At 32.6% G+C, this 12895-nt stretch overlaps 1 non-coding gene across 1 annotated transcript; it reads left to right on the top strand.

Annotated features, from left to right (window-relative positions):
* Nucleotides 1-12561: 12561 nt before the first annotated feature.
* LOC116283400 (U6 spliceosomal RNA) lies at nucleotides 12562-12665 on the top strand. Its single transcript, XR_004192999.1, has one exon. It is a non-coding gene; the product is annotated as a U6 spliceosomal RNA (small nuclear RNA).
* The last annotated feature ends 230 nt before the right edge of the window (nucleotides 12666-12895 follow it).

Raw genomic sequence — 12895 nt, 5'->3', positions numbered from 1 at the left:
ACTATACACATTTCTATACCCACTTACATATTTGTAAATAGTATTTTCCCACTTTAACACACAGACACCCATACACACCTGCACACATACACGAGAGAGAAGTATCTGAAAAGACGCTGAAAAAATGCTGATGGAAAAGGTGATTACGATACTGATGACAATATAATTACAGGTGAGGTGATTATAAGCATATTTCATACTTAATTAATGTTTTCACTTCTTCAATAATCAATTTAGTTGTTATGTAAAAGCATAGTGTACACTAAGAAAAATTAATAGGTTATGTATTGTCACATTATTAAAAAATATTCATGGCTAAAACTCAAATCTTCCTTTCTAATAATCAACAGGATATATTTGGTATTCTTGTATTTACTTCTGGAAACCACAGACCTGATTACCCTCTTGTAGTCAATTTTTTTGGAATAAGACAACCTTAAAATGATCTCTTCACATCTCTGAGGTTAAGGTATATTTTAGTTTCAAAATCTCCATTTCTCAAATAATTTAAAAGACTTATACATAGTTTCACAGATCAATCCTACACTAAATATAAAATCAAAACCATAGCATCATATATTTGATAAAGTATAGACAACATCTTAAACTTTACTAGAATTATTATAAAGTATAAGATATCAAGATCTGAAGGCCTGAAAACTAATTTGAAATTTAAATTAAGAAATAAAAGCATGGTTGTATACATTTTTTTTTCTAATGGAACACATAGCAAAGAATTAATATGAAAGTTTTTTTTTTCATAGTAACAATTCTGGAGTTGGTGTGTAATATTTTTTCCAAATCTTTCTATTAACATTTGAAAAAAATGCTAGAATGGCATATTACTAATACTAAAACCTTGTTCTCAGAGACCTATATCACTGCAGTATGAAATTTCCTTCCCAGGGGGAAAGGGCAACATTTACATTACAGAAACTTTTTTAAAATGTCATTTTACTATATTAGAAATTCTAGGCACTATTGTGTAATTGTACATATATTTTACTTTATTTGTTCAGGGTTTTTTTCAGTGAAATTAATGAAGCAGAACTTTTATTACATGCTTTAATAAATAAAAGTCATGCATAGCTTTCCATTGCTTATAAGACAGAACATTTCTTCTCATTAAACACAGTTTTTTTCCATTGTTTCCCAATTCCCAATTTTATACCCCTAGCCACACTATTCTACTTATTGTTGGTATGGAAATCCACCTTCATTATTATTATATTATAATATTTTTTTATTGTATTTAAATAAATGTACTTAATTTATTATTTATTATATTATAATAAATATGAAGACGATGAGGTTTGTTAGCTAGTCTTGCATACTCCAGTGACATGAGGGTGAGTACATTTCTCCTGTAGTCTTTATCACACCTGTGCCAAACTTGATTCTTTTTGTACAGCAAAACAATATTCAGGCAAATGAATATAATACGGTAACATCAAAAACTGCTGATGTTTTTGGGCAAGATCTTAAATATTTATATCTAAGCTTCTTTGATACTTACTGTCATTGCTTCAAGATCACACAAACACACACACACACACAGTAGGTTCAGGAGCCATATATAATCAAGGTACATGACTGTCACAAGGCTGCCTCTTACTGACCCTGGCCTGGCCCCTTTCACTTCTGAGTGAACTGCATAGAAATTAGCATCTGCACAATGGGCTACTCACCTCTACTGTATATCCTTTGGAGATCTGGTTATATATTCATATATAAATATAGTCTAATACTGCCTTTATTTAATTATTCAGCCTGAGATTTATCTTTGCTTATTATTTTGGGTAAGATGTTGTTAAGATAAGATTGAATTCACTGTGAAACACAATAATGAAGTTTGAGTAGCAGATACATTTTTTCACAATGTTTATGTTAGCATTCTTTTTCAGCTTTGTATCTTAAGTGACCTAAACATTTATATTAACTTTAAGCATTAAGAGTTTTTAAATGCCTCATATGCCTAAAAAAAAAGTGCACTGATGCTAAATCATTAACCTAGTCAACGACAAGAGATTTGCTTGAAGTATAGAATTTATACAGGAAAAGGGTGTCAATAAGCCGTGTTGAGTTCCACAAAGCAGGTGCATAACAGCAAACAGAACCATCACTCAAAATGACACATTTCAAACCCAAAGAAATGAGAGATCTATGTCAATTGAATTCAGCTAACATTTTGTATAAAATGGACTTGAAAACTCCGTAAGGTAACTTTGTCTCCAGGCATGGCATTTTAATACATCACTAGAACTTTATAGGTAATGCAAAATTTGAGCTGTACCTAGGGTAGCCAAGTCAAAGGTGTTATGGTAAGTAGTAATCAAGCCGTAGTATTGATTATGCTAGATTAGTGTTATAATGCAAAGAAGCCTTTAATTGATAACATGTAAAAAAGTTACCTGGAAAATAAAATTTGTTAATTCCAACAGAAAAAGAGTCCTAAAAGAAGATGCCATCATACTTTAAATGAATACACAATGTCAATCAAAGTGTCCCACATTTTAATAATAGCTAGATTTGAAATATTTATTAAACAAAATCTGGATACTATAAATTATACAATAAATTATACAATGGATTATCTAAGACCACAAACACCAAATGTCAGGTAATGTCTAAGGGACTGGGACTGAGAAAAACATAAAAGGATGCAAGGTGTCAGTTCTGGAAAGATTTTAAGTTGGTAGTGGGGTATTGAAGAGAATTCCAGTGAGAGTGCAGGAAGTAATAATGGGCACAATATGCATTTTTATTTAGAGGTCATTACAAGTGGCTGGGTAATTTAGAGGTTTATGTTTTTATTATAAAATTATGATAAATAATTGTGAGAGTCGGCTGAATATTGGAGAGTAGTTCTCTATTTATGCTTCTAGGAAAGGACATGAATGTTTAATAAGTGCAAAACTGTGTCTGGTTCCTGGCTTTGGAAAATAAAATCTCTTTTACTCCTCCATAGGCTCCCCTATTTTCTATAATATGTCTATTTAACTACTAGGTGAGGAGTAACTGACAACTTAAATATGACTCTTCTGAGGACTAAAAACATGAAAACACAAAATGCTGTCTCCACCTTTTTTTCTTTTACCTTATTTACTTTTCCAGAATGCTGTGAATGCTAGCAGAGCCACTTCAGAGCACATCTTAAATGAAGTGAATGGTAATTCTATGCTCAACGATAGTGTTTTATGTAGAAAATTAGCAGTTAGATCTTCCAGAGAAGGCGGCCATTTAACTGGTTAATTTAATTAGCTGGTAAAGTCAGGAGGAAATTTTTGTATATTGAAAGATAAAAAGAGGTTATTCCTTCTTTTTTTAAAATTTCAAAATGATTTTAAAAAGCAATTTTAGGTTTATAATAAAATTGAAAGGTAAGAGATTTCCTACATATCCACTGCCCCTATACCTGTATAGCTTCCCCCGTTATCAATATCCCTCATCACAAAGGTACATTTTTCACCAAGGATGAACCAACATTGTTAATACATCATAAGCACCCCAACTCTGTACTTTACATTAGAGTTTCCTCTTGGTGTTGTACGTTTTATAGGTTTGGACAAATCGTTATTAAAATATCGTGCAAAATATTTTCATTGCACTAAATATATCCTCTGCACTGTTTATTTTTCTCCCCACATTTCCTCACAAACACTAATTAAAAGAAAAAAAATTTCTCCATAGTTCTGCTTTTTCCAGAATGGCACATGGTTGGAATCATATAATATTTATGTTTCTCAGACTGGCTTCTTTTCACTTAGAAATTAGCATTTAATTTTCCTCTATGTCTTTTCCTGGCTTTATAGCTTATTTCTTTTGAGGGCCAAATAATGTTCCATTGTCTGGATGTACCATTTTATTCCTCCATTACTGAAGGACATCTTGGTTTCCTCCAGGTTTTGGCAATCATGAATAAACTGTTATGAATGTCCAAGTGCAGATTTTTGTGTGAACAAAGTATACAACTCCTTTAGGTAAATACCAAAGACTGTGATTGCTGAGTTTGTCAGGTATGTAAGAAACCACCAAATTGTCTTCCACAGTGGCCACCATTTAGCATTCCCATCAGCAATAAATGCAACTTCCTGATGCTCCATGTCTTTGCTAGACTTTGGTGTTGTCTGTGTCCTGGATTTTGGCCATTCTAATATTTGCATAATAGAATCTTGTTCTAATTTGCATTTCCCTAATGACATGTGAAGTGGAGCATCTTTTCATATGCTTATTTGCCATCTCTATATTTTCTATTTCTTCTTTAAGTAATTACTTAATATCATTATTAGGGTGCTTATATTTGCATATAAATTAGTATTTCAAATAGTTACTCATTAAGGCTGAAATTTTATTTTACCTGTGAAGCTGGGAAAAACACATGAACTTAGTCTTCAATACAGATGACACATTTTTTGCTAATTTCAGAAATGATAAAATTGAGTCAAGTAGTTTACAGAAAATATGAAACAATCTGCAGATTCATCAATTACAAAATAGCAAATATAATGCAACATTCATAATTTCTACAAAATTGAAACTATCTCACATAAAACGTTTGCCTTAAGGAGAAGAATTCTGTCCTGATTTAAATTACATTTTCTTGCATTTTTTTCCAAAGAGTAAACTTGTTTAGATCTCTTCTGAGTAATAAAATAATCTAAAATTTAATTGTGGTAGAAAGTAAAAGGCAAAGGGACTTAAAATGGCAAAAAAAAAAATCTAATTTAGGAGATACAAGGACTAGTTTGTTTGGCTTTCTTCTGAGAGTTCAATAGTTGAACCATCATTGTGATTTTGTGGGATTGGTATGAGTGTTAGTGAGCTATCATGTTAAAATATCTATCCCAGGATAGTGCTGGTACTCAATCAGTATTAACTATATTTGAATTCTAGCTTGTCTTTACAGAGACTTTCATGGAGGTGACTGATCCACACATATTGAATGATCAATAATTTTGAAAATTAAAATCAAAGTGAGTCTGAACTTTGAAGACCTCTAGTGACATAGTTTTTCCTTTTTTTAACCTAATAGATAAAAGAGATCCTCAAAAGAGTATGACCAGGGAAATTAAAATATGCCAATGTTACTTTAACATTTAATCTGATTTGATTGGCAAGTGAATGTGTGTATATGTGTGGCGTTCATATGAGTGTAGGAACAAAGAACTATTAATAAAGGGTCCCTGAAAACTCTACTGGTCGGGATGGAAGGCAAACATCTTGATTCCTTCCAGATTTTTTTTCTTTTTTGGCAGATAATCATGACCGCTTTTCCGTATTGAATTTTATGATCTGTACGTGATAATAAGTCTCTCAGTATGCTCAGCTGGATGATTCTCTTCTTTTCCTGACAGTTCACACAAATAGCAATAAACTTATCTGATGCCTGCTGCTTTCTTTATGTCATTTGGAAATGAGTTACTGTTACACTTTCAGCATAAATTGAATTCTCTCCTTTTCACCATGGATTTGAGTGGTCTGGTACTTTAGCATTTTTTCTTTTATGTTACAGAATATTATTTAGTCCAAAGTGATGCACTGTAGGAAGAGTGCCACATAAATCCTGTTGCTATTGTGGAATCTGGAACTTATCTCCATGGACACTGAGCCAAGCTAACAGTCAGGTTTTCATAGCCCAACATTGGCTGAGGACCGAGAAACTAAGCAGTCTTTATTTAAAATGAAGTGACTGTAGATTAAGCAAACGTGTGTATAAAGAACTAACTTATCAATATTTCTCTACAGTAACATGTTGAAAGAGATTATTAGAACTTTCAGAATTTGCTTAAAACAGGAAAGATGATTACTTTCTCCAATCTTAGTATCTATAGATTAATAATTTTGATGCTTATACTAACATATACATATGATAATGAATTAGATATAATGAATAATGGCATATTTATTAATCTAGAGTAAAATTAGAAGCTAATATAACAAGCCTCTCTATTGACTTCAAAGCAGTAAAAATTCTCCAACTGTATTTATATCTATATTTAAAAATAAAAGAAAAAAATACTGGTATAAAGTGAAAATATTTAATCAACCAATTAAATTATATAAAAGTACTACATTAAGAAAACTACTTTTTTCTGTATTCAGTTTTACTAGAAATATAGCTTTTCAATGTGGGTTTCTGTGAGGGTCCTAGATTCAGATTCTCATGTTCCAGGAAGAAAGGCATTTTTACTAAATTGTGAATCTGCCTTGCTTACTGTTTCACTCACCTATCAACCTATACACTCATTCTAGAGGGCTGTGGGTAGGCTGGGTTTTAAATGGCATAGATAAAATTTTATTTCATCAATGGTAGATTGACCTTTACTTATTATTTTCCTCAGCGTTGCAGTAAAATGAATCTTAATTTACTAATGATATGATATAATCATTACCCAGCTGCTAATTAAATGCATGTATGTTACTATTGCAAGCATGCTTAACTTCAAATAAATTAGGATAACAATGTCTATAAAGAGCCTCATGTGATATTCATCATATAATACATTTTCAACAATTTAAAATTATGTGAAATGTGACAATACTAAGTAATTCTTTTAAAATGATTTTAATTAAGGCTTATAAGGGCTTATAATGCCAAAGATTATATTTTACACACACCTGAGGTTGCAGCAACTATCCCTGTTCTTCTCCAGTATACCAATTTGATTGTTTCTGATTTGGACTTGGTCTGTCTGAACTGCTAAGGCAAGGCAGGGATTCTAAATCATTTTGGATGTCTCTGAATATATTGGTCAAACTTTTTCTTTAGGCTCTTTGACCAAGTCCTTATTCTGCCTAGCCCAGGTAATGTTTTCTGTTTCTTGCCAATAAAACAATGTGCTACATTGGTGGAAACCAAACACTGCCTGAGAAAGCACTGAAACCCTTTAATCAAAAGAAAACAAAACAAAACAAAAGACAGAAAAAAAAAGTCTTTTGAAGCCTGCTTACTTTTAAATAGGAACAGCAATAATTATCGACGTGTATGTCAGAGTTTCAGTCAAGACTTGAATCAAATGTGACAATATAAAGTGAAAATCTGTTGTCTTTCTATATTCAGCTTTAGTAGTTGAAGAACATATTGGAAAGTTGAGTGTTGTAGAAGTGGAGGACATATTTAGAGACAAATTTCCTGCTAAAGCACCAGAAATCATCTGTTGCTTTGTTTAAAGTTATGTTGCAAAGTCCAACAGCCTTAAGAGTGAGCTCATTTTTCAAATGGAGTAAAAATAATTGTCAATATTTAGCAAAAAATAAGTATGTTAGATTAACCTATGGACTAATGTTGGCATTAATTACATTAGTAAAAACTCTAAAGATATAAACAATAAATATTTGTTACCAGATTTCCTGTTCAGTTTCTCATATTGATCATATAAAATTTCTTGTGGTCATCTTGTAATGAAGCTGCTTGACTTCCTCCCAAAATATAAACCCACTAAATTATTTTCTGTGCTCGCCTTCTCTTCTGACAATTATAGCAAAATGGCACATAAAGTTACTCTAATTTTTGTGACAAATCCTTCAATTATTGTATGTATGATTTTATTTTCTTTCTTGAATAATTTCAATAATTATGAAATTAGCACCAAAAATAATTGCTGGCTGTTCTTTACCTTTCTAAAAACCAGATGTAAGAAAATGTCAAATATGTGGGGTCACAAATGTCAGTAATTATCTATCCCATGGGTTCTTCTAGTCCACAGGGATTGGACATCGTCCATTCACACTCTCCTTGATTCTAGTTGGTTATTAACACTGTTATTCCCTTTATCTCACAAACTTTTGAGGGAAAAACAATGCAAGAGAAAGAGATGATCATTTTGACATTGGTCCCTTGTAAGCAAAAAGAAAAAAATACTCAATTTAATGAGATAGTCATAAAATGGGAGAATTCTTCTCTTTTTCTGAGATAGAAATGAAGGACATACATATGGCTTAATATATAGATATACCTGGTGTGTAGAACCCAAATTAGTATTTCCACCTTGTTGGCTCTCTTTTCAAAATACAAAACATATAGCCAAATGCTTTCTGCAATAATGAAAATAAATATACTATAGTCAAATGTATATTTAAACATATATTTGAAAAAAGAAAAACCTCTGTGGGATAAGTAGCATTTTTTTCATTTTAAATAAGAGAAAAAAACAAGTCTCAGACTTTAAATATTATTTAAAAACTCACACAGTAAAACTCATATTTAAACTTCAAAGCCCACTCAATTTCTAGTATATCATGGAATAGGATGATTGCCCTGATATGAAGGTTTAGTCAGAAAGTATATTTCCATATCTCAAATTTCAAAATGGAGCAGGTTAAAATCCTAGCAAGTGTCTTGGTGACAATATTGCTGAAATGGAGTGGAGAGAACCATAGATTATTGGAATGAAAATTATTTTCAACCATAGGACAAATGAAAATAAAAATGTATTTAATTAAAAATGAGTTTAATGTTGCCTAGGATGCTAGAGAGACAATCTGAACTATGTAAGAAAGTCCCCAAGTTGGGGATTAGGGGTGTTACAGCTGGTCACTTGATAGTAGCTTGGTAGATATAAGACTGGTTTTAAGGAAAAGCGTTTTTCAGGGGGATGAGTATAGGAGAGGATAAGATGAGAAAAAGTGGCTCCGATGAGAAAGAAAAGAATGTATACACATGATCACGAGGCAGGTGATTATGGAGCATTGAGAAGCATCAATGCTAAGGTAAGTTATATAGAAAACAGAACAAAAAGATAAAGTAATAAAGAAATAGGAAGCATTTGAGAATGTTACAATTCAAGATTTAATTGTTTGGACATGTTTATCAAAGAAGAAGCTGAATATTACTTGTTTTAGTGTTATACCACATATATATATATATGTGTCCCTCTTCTGGTCATAAATCTCCTCCAGGCAACATATTATGTACATGTGAAAATCAATGAACTTTCACGATATGAAGTAACTACATGATTAATTAGACCTGTAAAGAATGGATTTAAATTTATTACTAAAGTACATTCTTTTAAAACAGGTAGTTTAAAAAGATATTAAATGATGATAAAGTGTTAGAATGAAAAATATATCACCACGTCTTCAAAACAAAAATTCCATTTTAATAATCTTTGAGCTTATTACCAGACATACCTTTCAGACATTTATCAAGAAAACAATTAAAAATGTTTTAAATGTTTTGTAACCTAAAGAATATTCAGAGAATGGATTTCTATATATATAACAATGTCCATGTAATTCAAGTAGCATCATTTTAGGTATGATGCCACTATATATGGTTCTATCACTTGGATAAACAAACTTTAAACACACAAATATTAAGAAGTTAAAAATATTGGAATTTAAATAGTGAGGTTCATGGGGATTTGATAGTATTCTTGACTGAAGTTAAATTCATAGATCTAATACCTTTTCTGTAAGATGAGGGAAGCTTTAAAGAGTTTTCTTGGACTTCAGGCCAATAAGATCTACATTTTTTTCTGCTTTAGTTTTATTTTAGTTGCATGTTTCTCCAAGTGCAATGCATTTATGATAAGAAATAAAAATGACAAAAGAGATTATAATGAAAAGCCATGCCTTGTTTGTTCTCAATCTCAGTCTGATGTACCAGAAACTGCTTCTTTTAACTCTTTTCAGTTTTATTCCTTCTGATGTTATCTCAATAACTATGTAAAATAGTTATACTTATTTCTTGATTTAATAACTGTGATATTGTGATTAATAAAAAGAAATACATACTGGGTTTTCACCCCTGTTTTGGGACAGAGTTACTAAAAGTCTTGGAATTTCCTGTATGATGACAGCAATAATCTTGTTTTTTGTCATATTGCTGAGGGTATTTTGAACCACACCCAAGGATGGGCACTGGCTGCCCAGGGACACAACTGTATGATTAGAGGGTCAGGACTTTCATTTCATCCCCATCTGCCTGGGAGGGGAGGGGGGCTGTGTAATGAAGCCTCCATCAAAGCCAAAAAGGATAGGATTTGGAGAGCTTCCAGGGTGGTGAACACATGAAGATTTAGGGAGAGCAGTGCACTCAGAGAGGGCATGGAAACACCTCACCCTTTCTCCACACTGTGCCCTAGGCATCGCTTCCATGTGGCATCTCTTCCACTTGGCTGTTCCTGAGTTATATCCTTTCATAATAAATTGAGAGTCAAGTAAGTTAAATGTTCCCTGAGTTCTGTAAGCAGCTCTAGCACATTAATGGAACCCAAAGAGGAGGTGGTTAGAATCTCCAGTCTACAGCTAGTTGGTCAGAAGCACAGGTAACAATCTGGACTTGCAACTAACATCTGAAGTAGAGGTGAAGTTCAGTGTTATAGGACTTAACCTGTGGGATCTGTTACTACCTTCAGGTAGACAGTGTCAGAATTGAGTTGAATTGTAGGACACCCAGCTGGTGTCCTAGAATTGCTTGGTGGTATGGGGAGTCATGCTTCCCAGACACACCGGAATTGAATGGAATCCGAACTGGGTGCAGAATCTTAACAACTTTAGACAATATCCAGTAGATATCATATGAATACTGAGGATTTAGATTATTTACATTATTTCTTTGACCCAACGTTTAATAAACAAATTATTACTCCTTTTATTTGTACTTTTGGTAAGAGTTTTAATGTTATACTTTTAGATATTATACTCAAACATATTTTGAAGCAATATGTATTCAATATATCTTGTAATTCTACAAATTTTAAGATAAATACATGCCTACCTATATTCTCAAACATTTTCTTCTCAACTATTAAAATTTCCAGTTACACTCATAATTTTATACTTTTTAGGCCACTACTGTTCACATTTTTCTTAAAATCATAATAAAATAAAAATACAAACTTTGAAATCACAGTTCATTTTCTACCACCACTACATTTTCTACCACCATCGAATGTTGCCACTGGAAAGTGTCTAGGAGACTACTGTGCACTGGTTACCAGTCCCAGGGGAGGACTCTCAACACCTCCACCCACTGCATCGTGATATCAGAGTCATAAGAACACAACCCAGTCAAGCAATGGATGAAACAATACTTACTCATATGTGAAAGAGATAGAGTGAGATCACCTTAAATAGTGAGCATTGGTCCCTCAGGGTGAGCGGGTCTCTCTTGGAGTCAACCCAGGGCAATTTGTCTACATGTACCCTCCCTGATGAGGACAGATATGACAGTGGGTTTGTCAGGCATCATATGTTGTACGCACTTCAAGCAGACAAAAGAGTATCCGTTAAGCCTGAAACAGGGTAAGATACCGCCACATGAGGTGACAAGCCCCGCACAGGCTGTGTGGGTTCTCTATCTCTTGATCAGAAAGTGTTGCAAGCCCCAGGCCCAGTCCTGAGTGACCCAGTGAGGGCGGAAGGATGGCAGGCACAAGGCAACTGCCTTTCCCGACAGGAAGTCTAATTTAAATCCACTTCTTTTCTTGCATAAATAAGTTTGTTTTTGTCACATTCAATAAGCTTTTCAGATCTCTTTATTCTTAATGTTTAAAATTTTGTGAAAACTTTCTGTGTTTGTTTGTTTGTTTTTCCATTTTGGTCATTGAGTATAATCTTCAAATATAAATATGTGGTTTAGTCTCTAAGCATTTTTTATATCATTTCTTTAACATATTTTCCTCCCGGTATTGTCTGTTCTCTCTTCTAGAGCCCTCTACTGGGCTCTTTTCGCACCTTTGGATGACATTACGTCTGTTTTCAATTTTTATTTTTATTTTTTTTAGCTTTTAAACACATTTCCTCAAATATATTTTTAGCATTAATAAAAAGTTTAACTCTGTATACTTAATACGTATTGATGTTTATTCTATGTATGTATATACATGTATGTACGTATGTGTATTTATTTATATACGCACACACAAGTTCCTGTGTGTATAAATTTTTCAACAGTGAAAGCAGCTCAATCCATCTCTTGAAAAGTGGATATATTACATACATTCCACATACATATATCAACATATATCAACTTTAAGAAACTAATGCCAAGTGAAATATGAAGCAAAGTGAGATATATAAAAATAGCCAAACAATGCGTTATCTAGGAACATAGACAAATTACATTTATAATTTACAATACATAATTAAGTTATATTTATATTCATAATATATTTATTTGTATATATGTATAATTATGGCTTCCTAAGTAATGAAAGAGAATGGAAGACAATGGAACGGTTTGTGTGGAAAAAAGGCAAAAAATCAGTAAATTAAAAAAAAAAGTTGTTTCATAGCCCCATGATGAAAATCTCTCTGTGTGATCATATAACAAAATGCACCTAACTAATGCATATTAATTTATGTTCAGTAAATTTGTCACTGTTCTTACAGTTAAGGGCTTGTTGTCTGACTTGCATGGAAGCCAAAGCTATCACACTGGCTTTTGAGAAAAGTAACAGCTTTACTGAGAGGTCAGCTAGCAAGGAGACAGGACTCAGAGCTCAAACCCCAAATCCAAATTCTTCTTAATATTAACTCAATAGAACGCCATCTCTCCATTTGGTGGAATTCCTGAAGCTTTACATGGGAATCACTTTGAGAAGAATCACTCAAGTGTTTACTTCAGCAGCACGTATACAAAAATTGCAGTGATGCAGAGAAGCTTAGCATGACCTTTGTGCAAGAATAACATGTACATTTGTGTACTCTATATTTTTTCATTGTTTATTTGGTCCAGAGATTTTGTTAAGGTCATAAAACATTTTGGAAATAGATGTTGGTGATGGTTGCACAACGTTGTGAATGTAATTAATACCACAGAATTTATGCTTAAAAATTGTTACAGTAGCAAATTAGATATATGCAAAATAAGATTTCAAAAATACAGCTAATCTGTAGAGGTTTCATTACATTGCATCGTCATTCCTCAATCTCCTTACTCTTGTAA

The sequence above is a fragment of the Vicugna pacos genome, chromosome 14, assembly GCF_048564905.1.
Source record: "Vicugna pacos chromosome 14, VicPac4, whole genome shotgun sequence".
NCBI classification, from domain to species: Eukaryota; Metazoa; Chordata; class Mammalia; order Artiodactyla; family Camelidae; genus Vicugna; species Vicugna pacos.
This window is presented reverse-complemented; position numbering and strand designations above follow the sequence as displayed.